The sequence below is a fragment of the Anas platyrhynchos genome, chromosome 8, assembly GCF_047663525.1.
Source record: "Anas platyrhynchos isolate ZD024472 breed Pekin duck chromosome 8, IASCAAS_PekinDuck_T2T, whole genome shotgun sequence".
Taxonomy (NCBI): Eukaryota; Metazoa; Chordata; class Aves; order Anseriformes; family Anatidae; genus Anas; species Anas platyrhynchos.
The window spans coordinates 34,983,180-35,002,541 of NC_092594.1; the positions used below are offsets into that span (position 1 = coordinate 34,983,180).

The 19,362-nt window shown below is 45.9% G+C and overlaps 1 long non-coding RNA gene across 1 annotated transcript in view; it reads right to left on the reverse strand.

Annotated features, from left to right (window-relative positions):
* The window catches only part of LOC140003140 (uncharacterized), a 20,023-nt gene continuing 661 nt past the window's right edge, over positions 1-19,362 (reverse strand). The window contains exon 2 of the long non-coding RNA XR_011811167.1: positions 1-254. This is a non-coding gene — a long non-coding RNA (uncharacterized lncRNA). The remainder of the gene's footprint in view (positions 255-19,362) is intronic.

Below are 19,362 nucleotides of genomic sequence, written 5' to 3' on the forward strand. Positions count from 1 at the left end.
TTAAAACAGAAATCGTGTTTTATTCATCCAGTCTGGTCATTTTATGAGAATAAGCTCCTTTAAAACCACTGTTGTAGCAGGAGCAGCAGCAATGGGATGCTTGTACCCCTTGTGTCTTTGTATCTGCAGGACGTGGCTCCAACCCCCCTATGGAAATCTGCTTGTTCCACAACAATAACTTAAAACTGAAAGCACCTCTTCCACATTCAGTGTCGCCAGTCATCATGATTCAGGTCAAAGGGTCTCACTTCTGTCTAAAAGAAAGAAAAAAAAGTTTAAAAGTTCCCATTTTTACTTTTTCTTCTATAGGAGAACATGGCCGAGGGGCGCAGTAGGATCTGGTCTGGGGGCAGAGCACCCTACGGACAGCTGCAGTTTCCACCTGGTGCCCAGGGTATTTTTGGGGGAGAGAGAAGGGAAGGGAGGCAGTTCCTGCTCCAAGGCTCACTGGTGTATTTTATTCCGCTCGCCCATTATTTAATGTAAAATCACTATTAATTGGGTTGGGAGTGCTTTGTTAGCCCCTACAACGTGTTTCATTAATCTGGCATTACCACTGCAGCAGCAGCCCCATCCAACCTCACTGTCCCTCTTGCAGTTTTGGGGGATCCCTCCCGCTTTGCCTGATGTGCTGGGGCAATGTGAGGCTGCAGAGCAGATGGGTGTTTCAAGCATGTATGTTTGCACGTTTAGTGATGCACAGCCCAGTGCCAAAACCACTGCCCCCTCAGACATACAGCGGGGTTTTATATAGGAGCCCCTGTGGCTTTTCCATCGCAGGGACAATTTGGCAGCAGCTCTTCTATGGATGGGACACGCAGTGGGAAGGGGCAGGCGCTGTCTGTTTTATTGTTCAGAGCCATTCATGACCATGTCTATAGGAAACCTAAAATAAGAAATCAGTTTGCAGGTTGTTATCCTTCCGTTATCTCAGATTGTTCCCTACCAGATGGGGAAATTGGAGCAAAGTTAATGTGCTGAGCATCAGGTGGCCTGATCTGGAGGCACAAGTCCTGAGGAGGGGGTGCAGGGGGGGCCCTGCCAAGGCCAGCCCAAGCAGTATTTTCTGCCCTTCATGAAATCAGGCATCCAGATTTATGCAGGCCAGGGGGGTCAGCCCTCAAACACGTGCCTCAGTGACCCACAGGGTAGCAAGCTGGGTCAGGGACCCGTTCCTGGCATCCCAAATCACCCAGGGGTCAGATGCATTCGATTTGCCAACAGCCTAAAAGTCCAGCCTGTTTTGAAACCAGCTTTTGTCCCACTGCCAAGTTTCACAATCCTGGTGTTCCTCCTTAATTTAATTTAGTTCCCCTAAATCTTGCTGCCTCCTGAAGTGCTCTGGTTACAGGATTCTGCTTCGCATTATTAAAAAGAAAAAAAAAAAATCGAATGACACGATTAGGAAGAAAAACAGCCTCAAAAAGTCATCCGAGAGACCAAAAGGCACACAATGTAGGAAAGAGCACCTCGTTATTTCACCTGAAGGTGTCGTGAAGTCAAAGGAGACCGGTTTGGGACAGGGGCCCCTGGGCGCAGGCAAGGGCGCACAGCTCCTGTGGAGGCAGCGTGAGCGCCTTGTCCCCAAAAAGGAGGCTGACAGCACCCCCTGCTGCCTTGTACCTGCCTCTGCTGGCCCAGCAGCATCCTTCATCCCCGGCCCCACAGCCCTGGGGAGGCACCAGAACAAACCTGGGCTGGGAAATCAAAGTAGAGCTTAATGACGGAATGGGCACGTTAATTATCAGAACCCCCCGTCCTGCACAACGCGCGCCCTCCCCAACTGGTGGCATTAAAAGGGATTTCAGTGTAGCAGTATTTTCATATATTTCCCTCGAATCCTTTCATGTGTTTATTAGCAGAGCCTTAAAGGGCTGCCTGTATAATTCGTCCTTATGTGCAATTTCTGCCAGGGAAGGCATTTTCACAGTCAACAACCGTTAATGAAAGAGGTGGCGCATGGCCGCGCTGCTCCAGACCCGCTAAAACCCAGCTCTGTGCTCCACGCTGGCTGGCTCCCAGAAGTTTGTTTGAAAGTCAAGAATGTGGCATGTTTTAATTACTCTGCGAGGTCAGGATCTAAATGAAAGCCCCGTTGGAAAGAGCAGTCTTGTAGGAAAGGTCCACACTCGAGATTTTAGCCCCGAACCGATTACCAGTTAGCTCGCAGCAGTTAACACATCGGTAACGTCTCGTCTGGACACTTCCCAGACGGTTGTTGTGGGATGCAAACATTCGTGGTTTATAATGTAAACAGGCACATCTACATATTTTCAACCTGGACTGATTTTGGGTTGCAAACCATCTAAATAACCTGTTTGAAAGTGCTCAGCATCCAACTGAAAAGAGAAAAAAAATAAACGTATTTTTCTCCACGTCTAGACCAAACCATTTTACAGGCCACCCGATAGCTTCTGGCATCTCCTTCAAAGCAGGCGTCGAGCTCCTGAGCACACAGCCAGGCAGGTGTGTGGACTGGGGCCGAGGCGGAGTGAGCTCGTGTCCTCCCAACATCTGGTACGAAGATGGAGATGCACCAGGAAAAGTTCCTTCATCCTTACTGCCGTCCCACGTGAGATGTGAGAGTCAGGCCGGGCATTTGTATACAATGCAGGATTCCCCGGGCTTATCTGCTCACAACTCTCCATCTTGATAATTCATTGTCAGTGAGGCTGAAGTATTTAAATGTGTTTGCAAGGGGCCAAGCTGGACCCTCCCCAAATATTTGCTTCAGCACACAGGTTTGGTTTGCTCTAGCCCTGGCTATCCTGGTCTTGATCTGCCCATGCCATGCAATACCCAGGAGGTTTCCTCCGTGTGTACCAGAGGAACGCCATCCCCCTGGGCTGCAAGACCTGCACCAAGACTTTAAGGGGCACAGCACACAAAAAAAAACTCACCAGTAACCTTCAAAGCCTGCTCTTTGCTCCCATTTATCTTATCTAGCACTCCACTGAAGTGTGGATTTACATAATGCATACCTAATATATTAATGTTCCTATTCATCGGGGGGATCTCAACACTGTTTTCTTTGAAAGCCATGCCAAAAGGCTCCTTGCAACAGAAGATTGTTTTATAGCTCTGAAAAGGATTTTCTTCCCCATTTGTCTTCTGAATACTCTTGCAGGGGCTGTTTGATACTAGGATAAGAGCCCGGTCCCAAAATTCGGGGAGTGGTGGGATCCACTATTGGGTTAGCAGGACGTTACAAAACTACTACAGCCCTCACGTTACTGACTCAGGATGAACCACTTGGTTCACGCCCTCTGTCTGTCTACAATATTTTCCCAAATTATCCTGCAATGTAGCCTAATAGCCAGAAAGGGTCAAGCCGGGCCTGCTTTCATTTGTCACACATTTCCATGAACGTAATTAAATGCCTTTTTTTCCCCTAAGTGCACAACCTTCCACTTCACTTTTCTGTGCCAGTTTAATTTTTCTCGGGACACTGGATTTCAAAAGAAAGAAGAAACGCAGACGAAGAAGAAAAGCCACTGAAATAAATGATGTTCAGGATATGATACTGACTTTAATACAGCTCAAATGATGTTACAAAGGCGTGCAGACCACAGCATCAAACCACTGGAAGGATGCTGCTCTGTTTTCTCTGCAAAGCCACAGAGATTCACTATAATACATATCTACCCTCTTCTTTGCTTTATTTTGAAAGGGCTAAATAAATATTTGCTTTTATAAGTTTGCTTGGGCATAAGTCATCTTCTAGCCAAAGGCACATGAAGAAAAATGAGGAGTAAATTACCTTTTTTATTTTAAATACTGATAATGATCACCTCTTGGAACAAACTGTTGGGTTAGTGGTTGATCTCTCCACTTTCATGCCATGCCTGAACACCTTTCTGGAAGATACGCAGTGGCTGAACAAAAAGTGTTGGGCTCAGAACAGAAAGGGATGAAGTTAGGGGGCTTGAGCTATCCAGAGCCTACAGCGTTAATGGTCTCCTCTGATTTTCAAAATCTGCAGGTTTGCTCTGAACCAGGGATTATGAAATCGCAAAGAGTAAATCCCTTTAAAATTGCTAGTAAATGTCAAGAAATACACTTTAAACACACAAAGACAGATTCACTGACAGTTGTTGCACAATAGATCACAAATAGCTTGCGTGCCTTGTCACAGGCCACTTTATCTCCTTTATCCAGTCCTGCCAACACCAAACAGTAAATGTCAAAATCCTCTTTCAAAACCCTGAGATTGTTTCGAAACAAGAGGGAACCAAAAGCAAAAGAAGACAACCCCCACTGTTCCTGATAATGGGCCATGGGGAGAAGACATGATCTTTTCCCATTTTTTGATCCATTCTTGGTCATGTTGCTTTCACATCCCACTTGAAGGCAGCAGGTAGAACAGAATGAAACACAAATAAATAAATAATTAAAAGGCACAATGAGCACAGTAGTTAAATTGATATGATGAAAAAAATCCCTAAAAGGGGAATCCTGCTCCTTAAAATAGCTTGGCACCAGGCTGTAACAAGAGACCCTTTTGCTGATGCCAGCGGGGGAGGACGAGTACAACATGACTGCCCTCGGAGGAACTCAGCCTGGAGAAAGCAGAGACCTCTCCACCATGACTGTTTAACACCTCTGATCTTACAAAGAAAGCAATAAACAGCACCCTGCTTCAAAAGTTTCATGGTCCATAGAAATGAAACCCGGCTAGTCCACCAGCAGCCAAAAGGCTATTATTATTGTGACTTCTTGTGCTGATACGATCTAAAGAAAAACACACATCTAGGCCTAATAATAATAAATAATAACGCTATTCATACAGCCTGCTGCTTACACGATGGCAATTTCCCCATAATTGTAGGTAAAAGGAACAGGCACACAAACAGGAGCCTGTAGTAACTCAGCGTTACCCAGTGCTCGGGCTGAAGCTATTTCTTGTAGGTACATATACTTTGGGGAAGAAAACTATTTGAACTCCAAGCGAACCTCAGTAAAACTCTCCTGCATTCCTGGAGCTGTATTCACACCAGGAAATAAAAACAAATAAACAAACAGACAAAATAAAAAATGTCAGGGCACGAAGGTATTTTAGAGGGAGGATGGGGTTTGGGTAGTGATGAGACCCAAAATGATGAGGTTGGTTCAGGACCTCCAGGCAGTGAACCCTGACAGTGCTAAAGCCACCTCCAGCATGTGGCATCCTGGCTAGTGACAGGGTGATCTGAAACGGTGCTGGCAATTGCACAGCACTCGTTCAGTTGTTAAACTCAAGGTCACACACAGGCGAGGCAGGCAGGGAGCGCCGTGCTCCTCCTGCCTGTGGCTGCCCACGGCCACTTACTCATCTGCTCTCCTGTCTGGTTCCTGCAGACATCAGTGCCTTTACTCCCCAAACTGGGGAGTAATCCTGCCCAGAGTAGAAGCTGTGTGCGCCCTGAAGCACACAGAGGAGTGGGATGGGGCTGGGGGATGCTAAATGCTCCCCCCCACCAAAAAGAACCAAGAGCCACCTCTTGTGGTGTCTCTGCTTTTCCCAAAGTTCAGTGATGGCCTAGGGACAGCTTGGCTTATTTATAAAACTAGGTGAAGTAAAAGTTAATTCCCTCATTAGGGGATGCCTACCAGCAGTATTTCCAGTCACCCACAGTTATCCCCCGATCGCACACCTCAGGGGACACCAAGTGCCAGCAGATGAAGAGACAGCAACGTGCACAGCATGCTCGAGCACTGCTGAGGCTGGCAGCATCCCCCAGCAAAAGAGGACATGAGCAAACAGCCACGGGGCTTCAACACACCTTGACTGGGGCACAGCGCCTTCCCCCTCCATCCCCTCACCATAGCTGCCTGCCCCATGGCCCACTGCTCAGCTCAGCAGAGAAAAGCCCCTGTGGGATGGTAGCACAAGTGGGAAAAGTCCATCTCCCCTCTCCTTTTTATTCTGCCAGCTGTCATTAGTATTTTTGGACCCAGCTGCAATTGTCATTTCAGAGCCCAGGAGCCCCAGCTCCACACTCTGTGTGCCATCTAGTGCTCAGAGCTGAGACTGGAGGAGCCCTTGCAGGTGCCAGGAGCTGCTGGGATCTGCTCTGCTCCTCTTCCAGCAGCTGCTGCCACCCTTCTGGCTTAAGCAACTTGCTCACACCAGGCTGTTTCCCAAAATCTCAGTGGAAAACATGGAATCGTTTAGGTTGGAAAAGGCCTTCAAGATCATAAAGTCCAGCAATCAATCTGACCTACTGATACCCATCACTAAATAGGAACGGAAAGGAATGGAATCATTTAGGTTGGAAAAGACCTTTGTCTGTGATTTTTGATTGACAAAGCTTCTTTGACAAAGCTTCTTTGACTGTTTCTTTCTTTTTTTTTTTTTTTTTTTTTTTTTTCTTCTTTCTTTTTTTCTCTAACGTACAATTTCAGGAATAACAATACATAAGGAGGATAACATCTGTTGGAGCCATCTAAAATCTGTCTCCAACCAGTGTAAAGACTGGTACTTGAAGGAAAGAATTTATCAGATGTATAAGAGAAGGCTGCCCCAGGAAGTGCTTATTTCTTCATTTAACTGTAAAGTGAACCAAAGTGGGATCCGGCCACCTCTTCAGTGGGTGGCATGGTCCTGTGCAGGGCTGTCCTGGTTTTGAGGGAAACTTTGGATAGATTTCCACAAGCCAGCGTGGTGAATTCAAACAGAAGAGGATTCTTCATGGATTCAAAGAGGCACCTCTCAAAGATGGTTTTGGTCTCCAGGTGAGGAACCATCCAGCCAAAGTGCCAGGGCTTGTCCCAGTGCCAGGGTAAGGGGTGATGATGCTCAATCAGCCCCTGAGATTTGTGCATCCTAAGGAGGACAGGCAGGTATTTTACCCTAACTCCAGCACTGTGCTGCTGGCCATGACTTTCTCCATGGGGTGAGCATCCCACTGGTGAGCACAGCATATGCCAGCCCATAAAACCCTTCCACCACCCAACCTCAGTCCCCCAAAGCATCACAAGACTCTCTGAGGCTGGAATCCTCCTTCCTCCTCCTCCTCTTCACCCCATCCCAGAGCTGGGGACACCCACTCCACATATTCCAGGTAGATCACAACCCCAGTGGCCGAGATCCCAGCCTGTCTCGCCCAGCCCAGGTCTCACCTCCACGCCACAAGGCAGACGTATCCTCAGGGCACGTCTGCTCGCCGGGCTCCTGCTGCTCTGCTCCTGCCTGGAGCTGGCAGGGTGCAAGTCAGGTCTGGTCTGGCAGCCGCAGAGCAGCGTTACGGTGCAGAGCAAGCCATCTGCCTGGGCTGCACCCCCTCAGCAGGTAACCCTGCTTTCCCCTGCCTGTTCCCAAAAAATGACATGCACCCACTCTGGTGCAATGAGGCTGGAGGGATGGTCACTGCTCAGTTCCCTCGTGGCAATGCCTGGCTCCCACCGAGCCCTGCTCCCATCTCAGCACCCAGCCTCCTACTTTGGGAGAAGCTGCAGTGATTCACTTGCAGGCTTGCTGCTGGTTTATTAATTCCTTTTTTTTTTTTTTTTTTTTTTTTTTTTTTTTTTTTTCATCTGCAATTTCAAATGGTGCAATTTAGAGATCAAAGCTCTTTCCCTTGCGCTAATGGCTCTGTGTAAGTCCTGGCCTTCCCGCACACAGCAGCCTCTGCCTGGAGGAGAGAGGTGAGACTTCATCTCAGCCAACACGAAATATTTCACAGAGAAGACAAGCCGGGCGAAATTTTGCTCTCATTCCTACCCATCCAAAGTTAATTGACTTTAATGTGGGTAGAACTGATCTCAGTCAGGCCGGGCCCATCCCTGCTGCGGGTTTAAGACCCGCTGGGTGGTGATGCCTGTGAAATCGCTGCACTTACCCCAGCCTGAGGCTTGGAGGAGGAGCTGGAGAGCACCCTACATGGACAAAGAGCCAGCAGGATGAAAGGCAGGGGGCTGGCATGTCCTTCCACCTGGAGGATGTACATTTGTGTTGGGCTTCCTGAGCAATATGCAGCTCAAAGTTTCATCAAAGATGCTAGTTACACTCTGCTTGGTTTCTTCAGCACACTGCAGGTAGCCCCATTTACATTCTTTCCACCCCTGCATCACCACTTGTATTCTGCAGGACAGAGAGAAATTAAAGGGGGGTCTAAAATGCATGGCTGGACATTGACATTGCCAACATCACCCAACACATCAGCAGCAGGGCATCCTGTGCTTGGCACAACAGCCAGCGTTTAACAGAAGGTAAGCCTGTACAAAAAGGTAGCAGGACTTTATTTTGGTTTATTTGGTTTATTTTGGTTTATTTGGCTGCTGCTGCTACATGGCATGGAGCAAGGGGCTATCCTGCTCCTGGAGCTGCATTCCCACTCTCCCTCCTGGTCCTGTGTGCACAACCCTGCCCAGAGGTGATGCAGTTTTTAAAAGGGCTCAGGGCATGGGTTTTGTCAGAGCTGGGCTGGATTGGTCTGTAACGTGCGACAGTTTGTGAATTAGGAGCAAAACAGCTTCCCTTGGATTTGAAATGAGTTCAATCTTTTTTCTCATAGACCTACTCCATCATTCTTCATTTAAAAAAAAATAAATATATATATATAAAAATAAAAAGAGAACAACACAACAACAAAAAATACTCTTCGTTCTCTTATGTCAAGCAGAAGCACTTCAGACAACAAGGTCTCTTTTCCTATTGGAAACTGTAAGTACATTTGTTGTGCACTGTGCCATTTGATTTATGTCTTGGTGATAAAAGACAGGCTCTGGTTTAAGGAATCAATACAACAGTACCGTTCAAAGCCCCTCTGAGCAAAAAGCTTCTTGATGTTGAAGGTTTCCTTATCTAATCTTTTGTACTTCAGAATTCCTTCATTTAAAACGCTGATAATTGAAAACGCAGAGGGGGATGATCACAAGGAGAGAATAATTAAAGAATATTAACAAAGTATTTGAAATAATAGTAGGATTTCATTACAGAGAAAAATGTTTGTGCTCTCATTAACTCTCATTTCTGCACATAGGGCTTAGGGATCCCAAGCAATGGCTCTGAACCCCACTGTGTAAGGTGCTATGCAAAGACAAGCCCTGCAAAGACACACTCCCTACAGGATAGAAAAGGCAACCTAAAAGATGTTTTAATCTTCAATTTCTTTAAGAGAGACCCTTAAGTTTTTGTTAGTTCTTGCTGATCTCCAAACATTGATAAAATGCTGCCTGAACAAAGACTTGAGGAGCTCTGTTCTTTGATCTACTCTGCATTTTATGAAGAGGGATGAGCATCAGATGATACATCAGTTAAAAATAACTGGAAAATATCAAGCAATTATAAGTACCTATCCCACAGGTTTGCATATCTTAAATACTGTAATGCCTTCCTATCATGCATAAGCAATGAGTCTCACTTTTGCCATTGGAAACGGTTTAAGCAATGTGCTCTGTTTTGGTAGATTTGTTCTGAAGGGATGTCCTAACAGACACTTCTTGGTGCTGAAGTTAAAGAGGGCTGACTAAAGACCTCTGCAGCACAGCTGGAGTAGAATTGGATTTGAGGTTTTTGCTGGAAATTAGTTCTTGGGGAATTTTTCTCAGCAATCTTGTAACAACCCTGTAGCAAACCTGCAATCAACAACTTTATCATTTGTAAAAACAGGAAAGCTAGCACTGGACTCCAAATGAAGGATAAACAGTGAGGTCTTAGGACTCCTTCCAGCTAAGAGCATCACAAAATAAAACACTCTATTCACTAGGGGCCAGCAAGCACCAGGACTGCCTTAAGAGTAAAATTTTCCTGTACTTTACATGGAGATCCAAGAGCATCCTGCATCATGACACTATGTAAAGTGATGGTCACTGTGGACCAAAGAGAAGTGAAATTCAAGACCTACCTGGATACCACCGCTGCTCTGCAAGACAAGAAAAATGTAATGCATGTGTAGTATAAAAATCTGGCCATCCAGAGTCATTTCACTGCACAGGTAAGCATGAGATGGATCTGATTTTTTTTTCTTCCCTTTAGGCACAGTACAGCAAAACCAGCTCACTTAAGCCACTGGAGAGGAATCATTTTTTACAATAGCTTCAGCATGCCTTAAATGGCTAAAGTAGCCATTAGACAATAATATCCTGATCCTATCTAGTGTTTCTCATCTATACAGCTCAGGTTGCTTTAGAAAGGAGGAAAAGCAGCACCCATCACTTACAGAGAGAACACAACTGAAATGAATACTGCTCTTCATTAATCTAAAAGTCATCATAGATATAAAGTGAAATATCCCACAAAGATATCCTAGCTCAGCAAGGAAGCTATCTTTTTCTCGTGCCTTTACACACAATAATAAGATGAGGAAAATGCGATGGCCCAACTGCCTAGAAGCTTTCCCCAAGTCTTAAATTACTTCCTCCTTGTTCCTTGGGATCAGAGAAGAAGAGAGCCAAGTTATTAAAAATAAATAAATAAAATTATTTCTAGAATGCCTAAGCTGATTAAGGGCTTGCAAATAGTATGGTCAGATGAAGGAACAGCAAACATGAGCTGGAGGTCAGAGAACCACAACGCAACAGGGAGGAATTCAGCAAACAAAGAGGTTGCCAGTATTACAATGGATGAATTTTATGGAGCTAATCCCTCTAACTTCATTATCCCTAGCAAAGCTTGGGCCTGAAACAGATTTTGAGAAATGCAGGGTAAGGGAAAGTCACATCAGAAGAGGTGAAAAGAATCAGAAGTGGCATTTTTCCTCTATTACCTCTTATACTTTATAGCCCCACCTCATCAGAGTACATGATCATACATGGTATAACCTTCAGGAGGTGAGCTCGTACGTTGTCCTACATGACATGCTGTCAATCACTGTACAAATCACTGCTCTCAATTTTTCTCATGCTTGCATTTCAACTGAGACTTTCTCAGCAAAAGCCGCTGTTCAATCTCAGAAAGGTTAAATGGTTTTCCAGCTGATCCTTGGCCACCGTTTCTATCTACTCAGCTCAAAACAAGGGCCAAATCTCAACTTGGCTCCGAGCCGCCTGTTTCAGTATTACTCGATAAGTTTCTTTTGTCTGGAAAAACCTTCAGATTTATCTCCCACTTCTCCCTCAAACAGAGATAACAGCCAAATCACAAGCGCCTTCGCCGAACATGTGCGACTCAGATGGCCGTGAAACATAGCAGGGCTCCGTTTCCACACGCTGACTTACACGACCCAAAATCATCAGCCATTTCCCTCTTGTCAGACACCCCAGCCCAGGCCAGTTATGACAATCGGGGACTTTTGGGACCCCATTTCATTGCTCATGCAGCGTTGCCACATCCGTCGCCAGGCCGCACAGCAACACGCGGTGGTGTTGGGGCTCTCCGGGGAAGTTCATGAGATTCCACCTCCATCTGCATATCCCAGATTTTTCCTCCCAGCCCAGCAAACTTGGCAATGACATCTTAATTTCTGCTGAAGTGGGCTGTGAAAGCCTCACGTTCTCATCTCAGAACAGGTCTCTGAAGATTTCTGGGGAGGATGCGAGCGCGGCTCCCACGGCCGGGCCATCCCATGGCCTGCAGCTGAGAGGGCACCATCAGGCTGGAAGTGCTCCGCGGTGCTGGCAGGGCAGAGGGGTCTAAAACAGTGTGGCTGATTCTCAGAAACGATAAAAACAGATTAGGAGATCTAATCTCTACGCAGCAGGGGAAAAACTGATGGGAAGGCCAGCTGTGAGAGTCGCTTTTATTTAGGCAACACATGGAACAAAAATGCTACCGTAGGATGAAGTTCTCTATCATGTGAATTGGTCAGAAGACATTTTCAGGATCATTATAATATGCTATTTCTCAAATTAATCAGCTCATTTGCCATACAACATACACTGAAGCACATGGGGAAAAAAGACTGCTTTCAGTATGCTTTGGAACAAAATGAAAAATTATACTAATGCACAACCTTGCGATAGCACGCTAGTAAAATGATATCCTGGCTTATAAAAGCGGTCGTATCAAGCAGAGTGGAAAGTTATATTGATGCACTTGCGTGCAATATACCCGAAGCAAAATATGATATTTCTGGCTATACAGTAATATTGCTGCATATATCCAGTGGTCATGATTAGTGTGTTATGGGGTTGTTTCTAAGACACACAAAATATAGCTGAAAGATTGTTATTTCTTATGAAAGAGGTTTTGCTTTGTTTGTTTTTAACATGGATGGCCAGATTTGGGTTTATTTTCACAATATGCTGCTGAGTTATTAAAGAAAGCACTGTCTAGAGGTTAACTCAGAAGCCTGGGAATCAGGGAAAACACCCCTTATTAAGTGTGATTTGGTGTTTATCTTCTGATCAGTAAAATGTGAGTAATGCCCCTTTGGTGAGGCCTTAATTCATTAAGGTTTTTTACACAGTAGTAAGGCACGCAAGTTGAAGAGAAACAAGACATATGAGTGCTGCAAGTGGGAGAGCTTACATGCCCACAACATGCTTCAAGGGCTGTGACACACAGTCACGTTGCTGCGGTGTAAAACGTTACCCCATTTGGGGTGATCTCTAGTTAGTGCCCAGGTAAAATGCCTTACGTGTGTATGAAGGCAAGAAAATTCATGGCAGCTCGCTCCACATCTACACCAGGGTAAGCCTGGGCACGCGAAGCTCCCGTGGAGATGCTGGTGGCCGAGAACTTCTTTGACAATGGCAGCTTGTTCATGTACCAAAGCCTTTAGCAATTATTTCCACCAAACTCTCTACATAATTAAGTCCCTTCTACAAACGAGTGCAGCAGTTCATGCATGTTTCCCATCACTGCCTTGTTAAGCTTGGTGACCTACATGAGCAGTGCTGCTGGAGCCTCAGACAAGTTTCCAACTCACAGACAACAAAAAAAGTGCCAAAGCGTCACGTAATTACCTCCGAGCATCAGCTCTGGGGAAGCCTCAGCACAACCATTGCAGACACTGAACTTTTCATCCCAGAAGATGACCCCGCCAGAAAGGGTTTGATGCACACAACTGGGACGATGAGGGGAATTCCCACTCTTTCCTACCAGCCAGCAATAATCCAAATTTCTGAGTGTAGACCAAAAGCAAAGGTACAAGGGCCCTTCAGACAGTTTGTGGTCTCCAGAGGGCTCTTTTGTTTATTTCTGATCTGGCTGGGATTCAGACTGATGTAACAGAAGTGAAAAATCCCTACAGCTCCTGCAAATAGATTGTGCCATCACATTGCCATGTCACACAAATTTATAAGGAAAGATTTGCTCTGTTTCACCTCTCCCTGCCATGCATAGGTCTAGGAATAAACGATTGTTTAATGAATGCCTGTAACTCGCATCCACTCCATCTTAATGACACCACAGCCTATATATAAGTAGATCCCCCTCCGGCACATTTTCACGATTCACCTTCAAAATCCTAGTGGGTGAGATTTACATTTGTCCAGATCTTTTCCTCTCACTGCCGGCTGCCTGCATTGCAGTACAGGAACACAGAAGAGCTGGGAGGGTCTAGCCACTGAAATAAGACAATAAGAAAAAAAAAAAGCAGGCTCTGGCCAGAATATATTATAGCAAGAGGGGCAGCTGGATTGCAGACACTGCAGGGAAGGGATGCCCCAAGCCCCACTGTAGCTGCTGCCCGGGTGGTACCACCCTTCTGAGGGACTCCGAGCAAGGCAAAAGCCCCTCTGAGCAGGGAAGTACCCAAAATCCCAGCACACAGGTAAGCACAGGGCAGATATTTGCCCAAAATCACTGACTGTAAACTGTCCAAATCCTTCCTCCAGAAGATGCTGCGTCCTCCCCTGTGCGGTGCGTGCGCACTGGAGCGAGCGCCCATCCCTGTCCCACGCCTGCCTGCGTGACATGTCGCCCAGACACGGCTCTCCCCGCCACGCAAACTCACAATTCATCCAGCTCACTGCCGTTACCATGGTTTCCCCTTTCTCTTACCAAAGCTCGTTCCCATGATGTAACGAAAAAATGCTTTCCTAAAACCTACAGGAGATTCCCATGCGTGGATGGCGGTCCTTATCTCGTCTTCTCCCAGGTAGCTGATTTATTAAAAACACCTAACCCACAGCGTACCAATTTCTCGAGAAAAGAGAAATTTTCCTGAAGGAAGGGTAAGTCTATATAAAGATATCAGGGATGGGATTTCAGCCACAACAACTAGGGAAACATCAGATCTGGCGATGCAATCGCATCGAGGTCTTGATGATCCTTGTCATGTGTGAGATTGAAGTCATCCATCTCTCAGGTTTTCTTCTGGTTAATGATATTTGAAAGAAGCCTCTCAAACCGTGATTTCTGATGCAAGAACTCCACACCGCAGCCCCAAAATAGCAGAATTAGGAGTGCTAAAAGTGTCTAGCATGGCTTTTATTTTAATTCATATTCGAGAAAGGTTTCTAGCAGCTGGAGAAAGTAAGAGCCGTATTCATAAAACCCTTGGCTATTTGCCACACAAATGGTGCTTTTATTGAGCTGGGGGGGTGGGGGTGCAGAATGTGCCTACTCCACACCAGGAATGCATATCTCCGATTCATAAATCCTCCCCCTCTCCCCCGGCTGACTGAAGGAAATCTTTCTCAGTTTGCCACTGAGGTGAGAAAGGGCGAGAGCAATCCTCAGAGTGTGCCAGCCCCAGAGATAGGCGTTTCACATGGAACAACCCGCGCGTTAAACACAGGCACAAACAGCACTATGTGCTGTGATAGGGCCAGGAGTGCTCAAATCCAGCCCAGATGACAGCCAACCCTCCACACCAGCATCCTGCCACGATGCATCACATCCTGCAATACTTACATACATTTTCAGAACAGGTCGGAGAGTTTCCAGCCTAAAATACCATCTCAGATACTGGCAAGGAAAAAGAATAAGTTGTGAGGACAGGGAACAAGCACAAAGACTGTGAGATACAACCAAAAAAAGGATCTAGATTTATTTTAAAATTGGTGATGGAAAATTATACGTAGCCACAACTGGAAAAGGGAAGCAGAAATTTCCCCCAAGCAAAGCTTTCTCCCAAGCCACAGGTACCGCAAGGTGCTAAAGGTGCTCCCAGGGCACCCAGGTATTAGGCACGAGGGAGGGCCCACATCTTGCATTGCTCTGGGTTAGGTAACTCCACAGCTCAGTGCTGGTAAAAACAGAGCTGTTTGGGTTAAAAAAAGGAGGTTTGGCTTTTTTTTTTTTTTTTTTTTTTTTTTTTGGCAGGTTCCCATCTGGGGAACTTAATAGTAAAAAATAAATAAAAAAATACTAATAATAAAAAAAACCACCTAAACATCAGGGCTTGGCAGCAGCAGAGTCAGAGATTCGGATCATGATTTTTCAACTTCAGCTCAGCTCCCCCACTTTGGGGACTTCAGCCCTAAATTTCACGTGGCCCTTAGCAGCTTGCCCAGCATCCCACAGGGGCTGAACCCAAATCCCAAGGCCCTGGCTGGGACATGAATCAAACGCTCAATGTGCGGGAACTGACCTTGCAGCATCCTTCTGCCCCGGGCAGGAACATCTGCACTCCACAGTCCCAACCAAATAGGTTCTGATGCTTCAACAAGCCTCATTTTAAGCATTTCTTCATTTCATACCATCTGTCTGTGGTTTAATTTTAGCCCTATTCTTGTCCTGGCCATTGTGGACGTGGAGAACATGTTGTTCCACCCTGTCTGCAGCAATCCTCTGATTCAGAACAAAAATACAGAAGAGGCAAGGAAACAGTGGACTGATTCTGCAAGGCTGTGAATCTTTAAATAGCATTTTATAGCAAGGTCAAAAGAGGCTGGATTGACTTTATAGGCAAAGGACCAAATCCTGAAGTTTTACAGAGTCAGTCGCTGGAGCATAACCTCACTGGTCCAAAGAGAAGGGTGCGAAGTAGCAGTGAGGACACGCTTCAGACTCCTCCTCACCAACAAGCCCTTTCCCAGATGATTTAATTAGGCAAAGCCAAGAGAAGTTCTGCCAGCTCTCGCAGATTATGCCCTGAAAGAAAACATACTTGGCAAGCCACAGAAAAATGCTATAAGCAGCTCACACGGTCACTGCTTTTCCCTCTGCACTGCTAGAAGTTATCTTCCAGGATTTGGAGCTGGGCTGCCTGTATTTGTAAAGAAAAGGAGGGCGAGGCTGTGCAGAAACAAAATAAACTCCCTGTAAAGCTCACTGTAAATCCACGTCGTGCTACACATCCGTAGATACAGCCCAAAAGATCAATTCCGTGACTGCAGAAAAAGGAGTAGTGTACACATCTGCCTTACAAATGACCCCAAAGTGCCCAGATAAGCCATTGCAGAGCATACAAAAAAACAACCATAATTGATTATTATTGACTTCTAGTGAGATGAGGTATCTCATTACATGCACATTTGGCCTCTAAAATCAGATTTTTGGTGGCACAAGCAGCCTCTTTTCAGCAGTCTCCTAATTAAACAACTGTTTAGCATGTTGCATGCTTGATGTGTTTTATTTAGGATGTCAGAAATATCACATTCATTGCCTCCCCTGACTCCGGGAGGGTTTTCAGCACACATCCCCAGCAGAGCATCATATGTTGCCACACAGTCCAGATTTTCACTTAATACTGAAAAGAACATAATAGACTTTGGACCCATATGCACTGCATTTTTTGGAATATGCTTACATCACAATGAACTAATCACAAGACTGTTTTCAAATAACTAACCCTCTGAAAAGTTCATTTCCAACACCGTAGTACTGCAGTTCAACATCTGCTCTTGGCCAGCGCGTGCAGTTTGATAAATAACATCAGTTACATAATATAAATGGAAATTGCTTGGTTACAAATCTAGTGTCCATAAGCCTCTGATGCATGTAGTTTCGGAAACATTCAAAATAAATCATTTCACATGTCACAGTTTACCCGCTGCTGCATTATCTCATTAACCATCTCCTCCAAACAGCCCGGGAAATCAAATCCTACTGAAAATCCACAGATTTAGGGCACTTAACAGAGTTGGACGGCATGGCCCCGAATCTGAGCTCCCATATAAATAGATGCACAGCGTTCCTAGTCTTTTTTTGGTCACATTGAACCAGAAAACATGGCCTGAGCCAGAAAGGGCAGCATCGTAACGCATCCCCAGGCAAGCCGAGAGGTTCAGGGTGCCAAGCTGAAATCCCCACAGGGCCAGATGTGGCTGGGGAAGGCATAGGCAGAGCCAGATGTGAGTTGGGGTCCTGGCACTGGGGTCCAACGAGGGGCATGAGCAACAATACGTAGAACAAGCCCCAGGAGGATGCATTTAATAACCCCCAGACCAGAAAAGCCAACTGCTAGCCCACGGTGGCTGAAAAAGCACAGGTAAACAGCCACAGAGGAACCCGAGCCATGGTGCTGCCTTCCCACAGCACATCGGGATCTTTGCAAAACTGCTCTCAGTGATCTTGTGTGGGTGGAAGGTGCCCACCCACCTACAGACACATCTGCCTCTGAGCAAAGGGCTTTCTGGATATCTCCTGTAAGCGTTAAGCCCAGAAGATGTATCTGTAGAGTAAAAACTTTATTGATATTAATTCAATATTATTGTATTAACTCAATATTTCTATTTACCAGCATCTGTATGTAATAATAAGCTGCATCAATGTTCATGATGCATCAGTTTGCTCTGAGATTTAGCTACCAACTTTGAAGAAACAAGCAAGGCTAAATAATGCACCTACGTACAGCAGCTCCTGTTAAACACATTAATTTAGCCATTACAAAAATACTATGCGAGATCTCACCTACTTGTTGTGGTGCCTCATTCAGGCAGGCTCAGGGCTTGCCAAGACTGGAAGCAGAGATCAAACAAACCCCATGTGCTCGGGTGTGCAAGGAGTGAAGAAAGCTGCCGAGATTTTGCAAGGTAAAGACTTGCACGGACGGATGTTTGCAGCTGCCTGAAGACCAGTTTTCATAGGCTTTCCAAGACATAGTAAACTTCAGATAAGATAGTAATATTGTTATTTGTAAATACTGCTTCTTTTACAACCTGATGTACAGTGATTGTTCTGACTGAGCAGATATGGTTTCATTACACTACATATGGTTTTATACTGCAGCAACCTTCTTGTCTCTACCCTGAGATTGCTATTTTATTTACATGAATGGATTTGTTGAATTAAGTCGTCATTTTATTATTTATGACAGTATGGCTGCACAGTCTGGTCATTATTTTATCACACATCCTTTGTTTATACATCTTCCCATTCCAGCTTCCCAAATAGCTCTTTATTATTTCAGAACGTGGACTGCATTTGGCTACCTTCTGCTACCTCTTGCAGCTGAATAACAAAGTTCAGTATTGGAGAGGTTAGAATAAAAATGTGTCAGGACCACACTTTAAATACATGAGATCCATTTATTTCAGTGCTCAGCCATGCTGCTTACTTGGGAAGAGCACACGTGGTTTTTTAAGGTGATGTTGGGGTCCCAGGACCATGCACCTGAGGCCACAGGGCAGTGAAGGAGGCAGACCATCACCTCTTTATATCAAACAAACCTGTGCCAGCTGCTTGCTGAGCTCAGTTTTTGCACAGTGGGGGAAGGGGCTTTCTTTTTGGGGTTACAGTTTTCCTCTTAATAAGTGAAAGGGGAATCTTCATTACAGAACAAAGCTGGGATTGCTGAATGGGTGTTTCCTTCAGGATAGCTTCTTTTTCCCCCTCCCCTAAAGTATACTTCTAATAAGACAGAAGCTCTAGCAAGAGAAATTAGCCCACTTAGAGTAGTTACATTGTTATTTAATTTACAACATTACCATAGCAGACCGTAGGCTGTCCCAGGGCTGAAATGCTAAGGAACGGATAACGCTATCATTAGGATGAGCTGTTAGCTCAGGAGAAGCAGCTGACAACACTGCCAAGATGTGGAGATGGCTTCGGCTGGCTGCACTGACTGATGTACGGATGCTTCCTTCCCTGTGAATCTGTTTCATTCCGTTGTACTAACACAGCAAGTGACCCGCAGGAAGGCTCCTGGAGCTGTTTTGCCAAGCATGAACCTCCCAGCAGCCCCCACAGCCCAGCCAGCAGCTGCTAGAAGCAGGCAGCACCTCCATCACCCAAAGCCAGCCTTTCCCTTCCCCTCACCCCCACCAGCCCATGTTATTTAATTGCCCATTATTGATTATTTTCATCCTTTCCCTCCACCTGCCCATCTCATCTCCCAGCCCAAGCTACAGCCGGGCCACACAGGGCACGTACTGGGCCATGCCTCCTGCCCCACAGCATCCCTCCTGTGGGGATGCACTCTATGAACCCGACACAATTCCCCTAGCCGGTGTCACCTGAAGCAAGGTGTCACCACAAGCAGGGTGTCAGGCTCAAGCAGCTGCTGCCCAAGCTGGGTGTCACCCCAAGCCAGGTATGCCACAAGGGGGTATCAACCCAAAGAGGGTGCACCAGAAGAGGACGCACCCCGAGGGCAGATGGGTGCTACC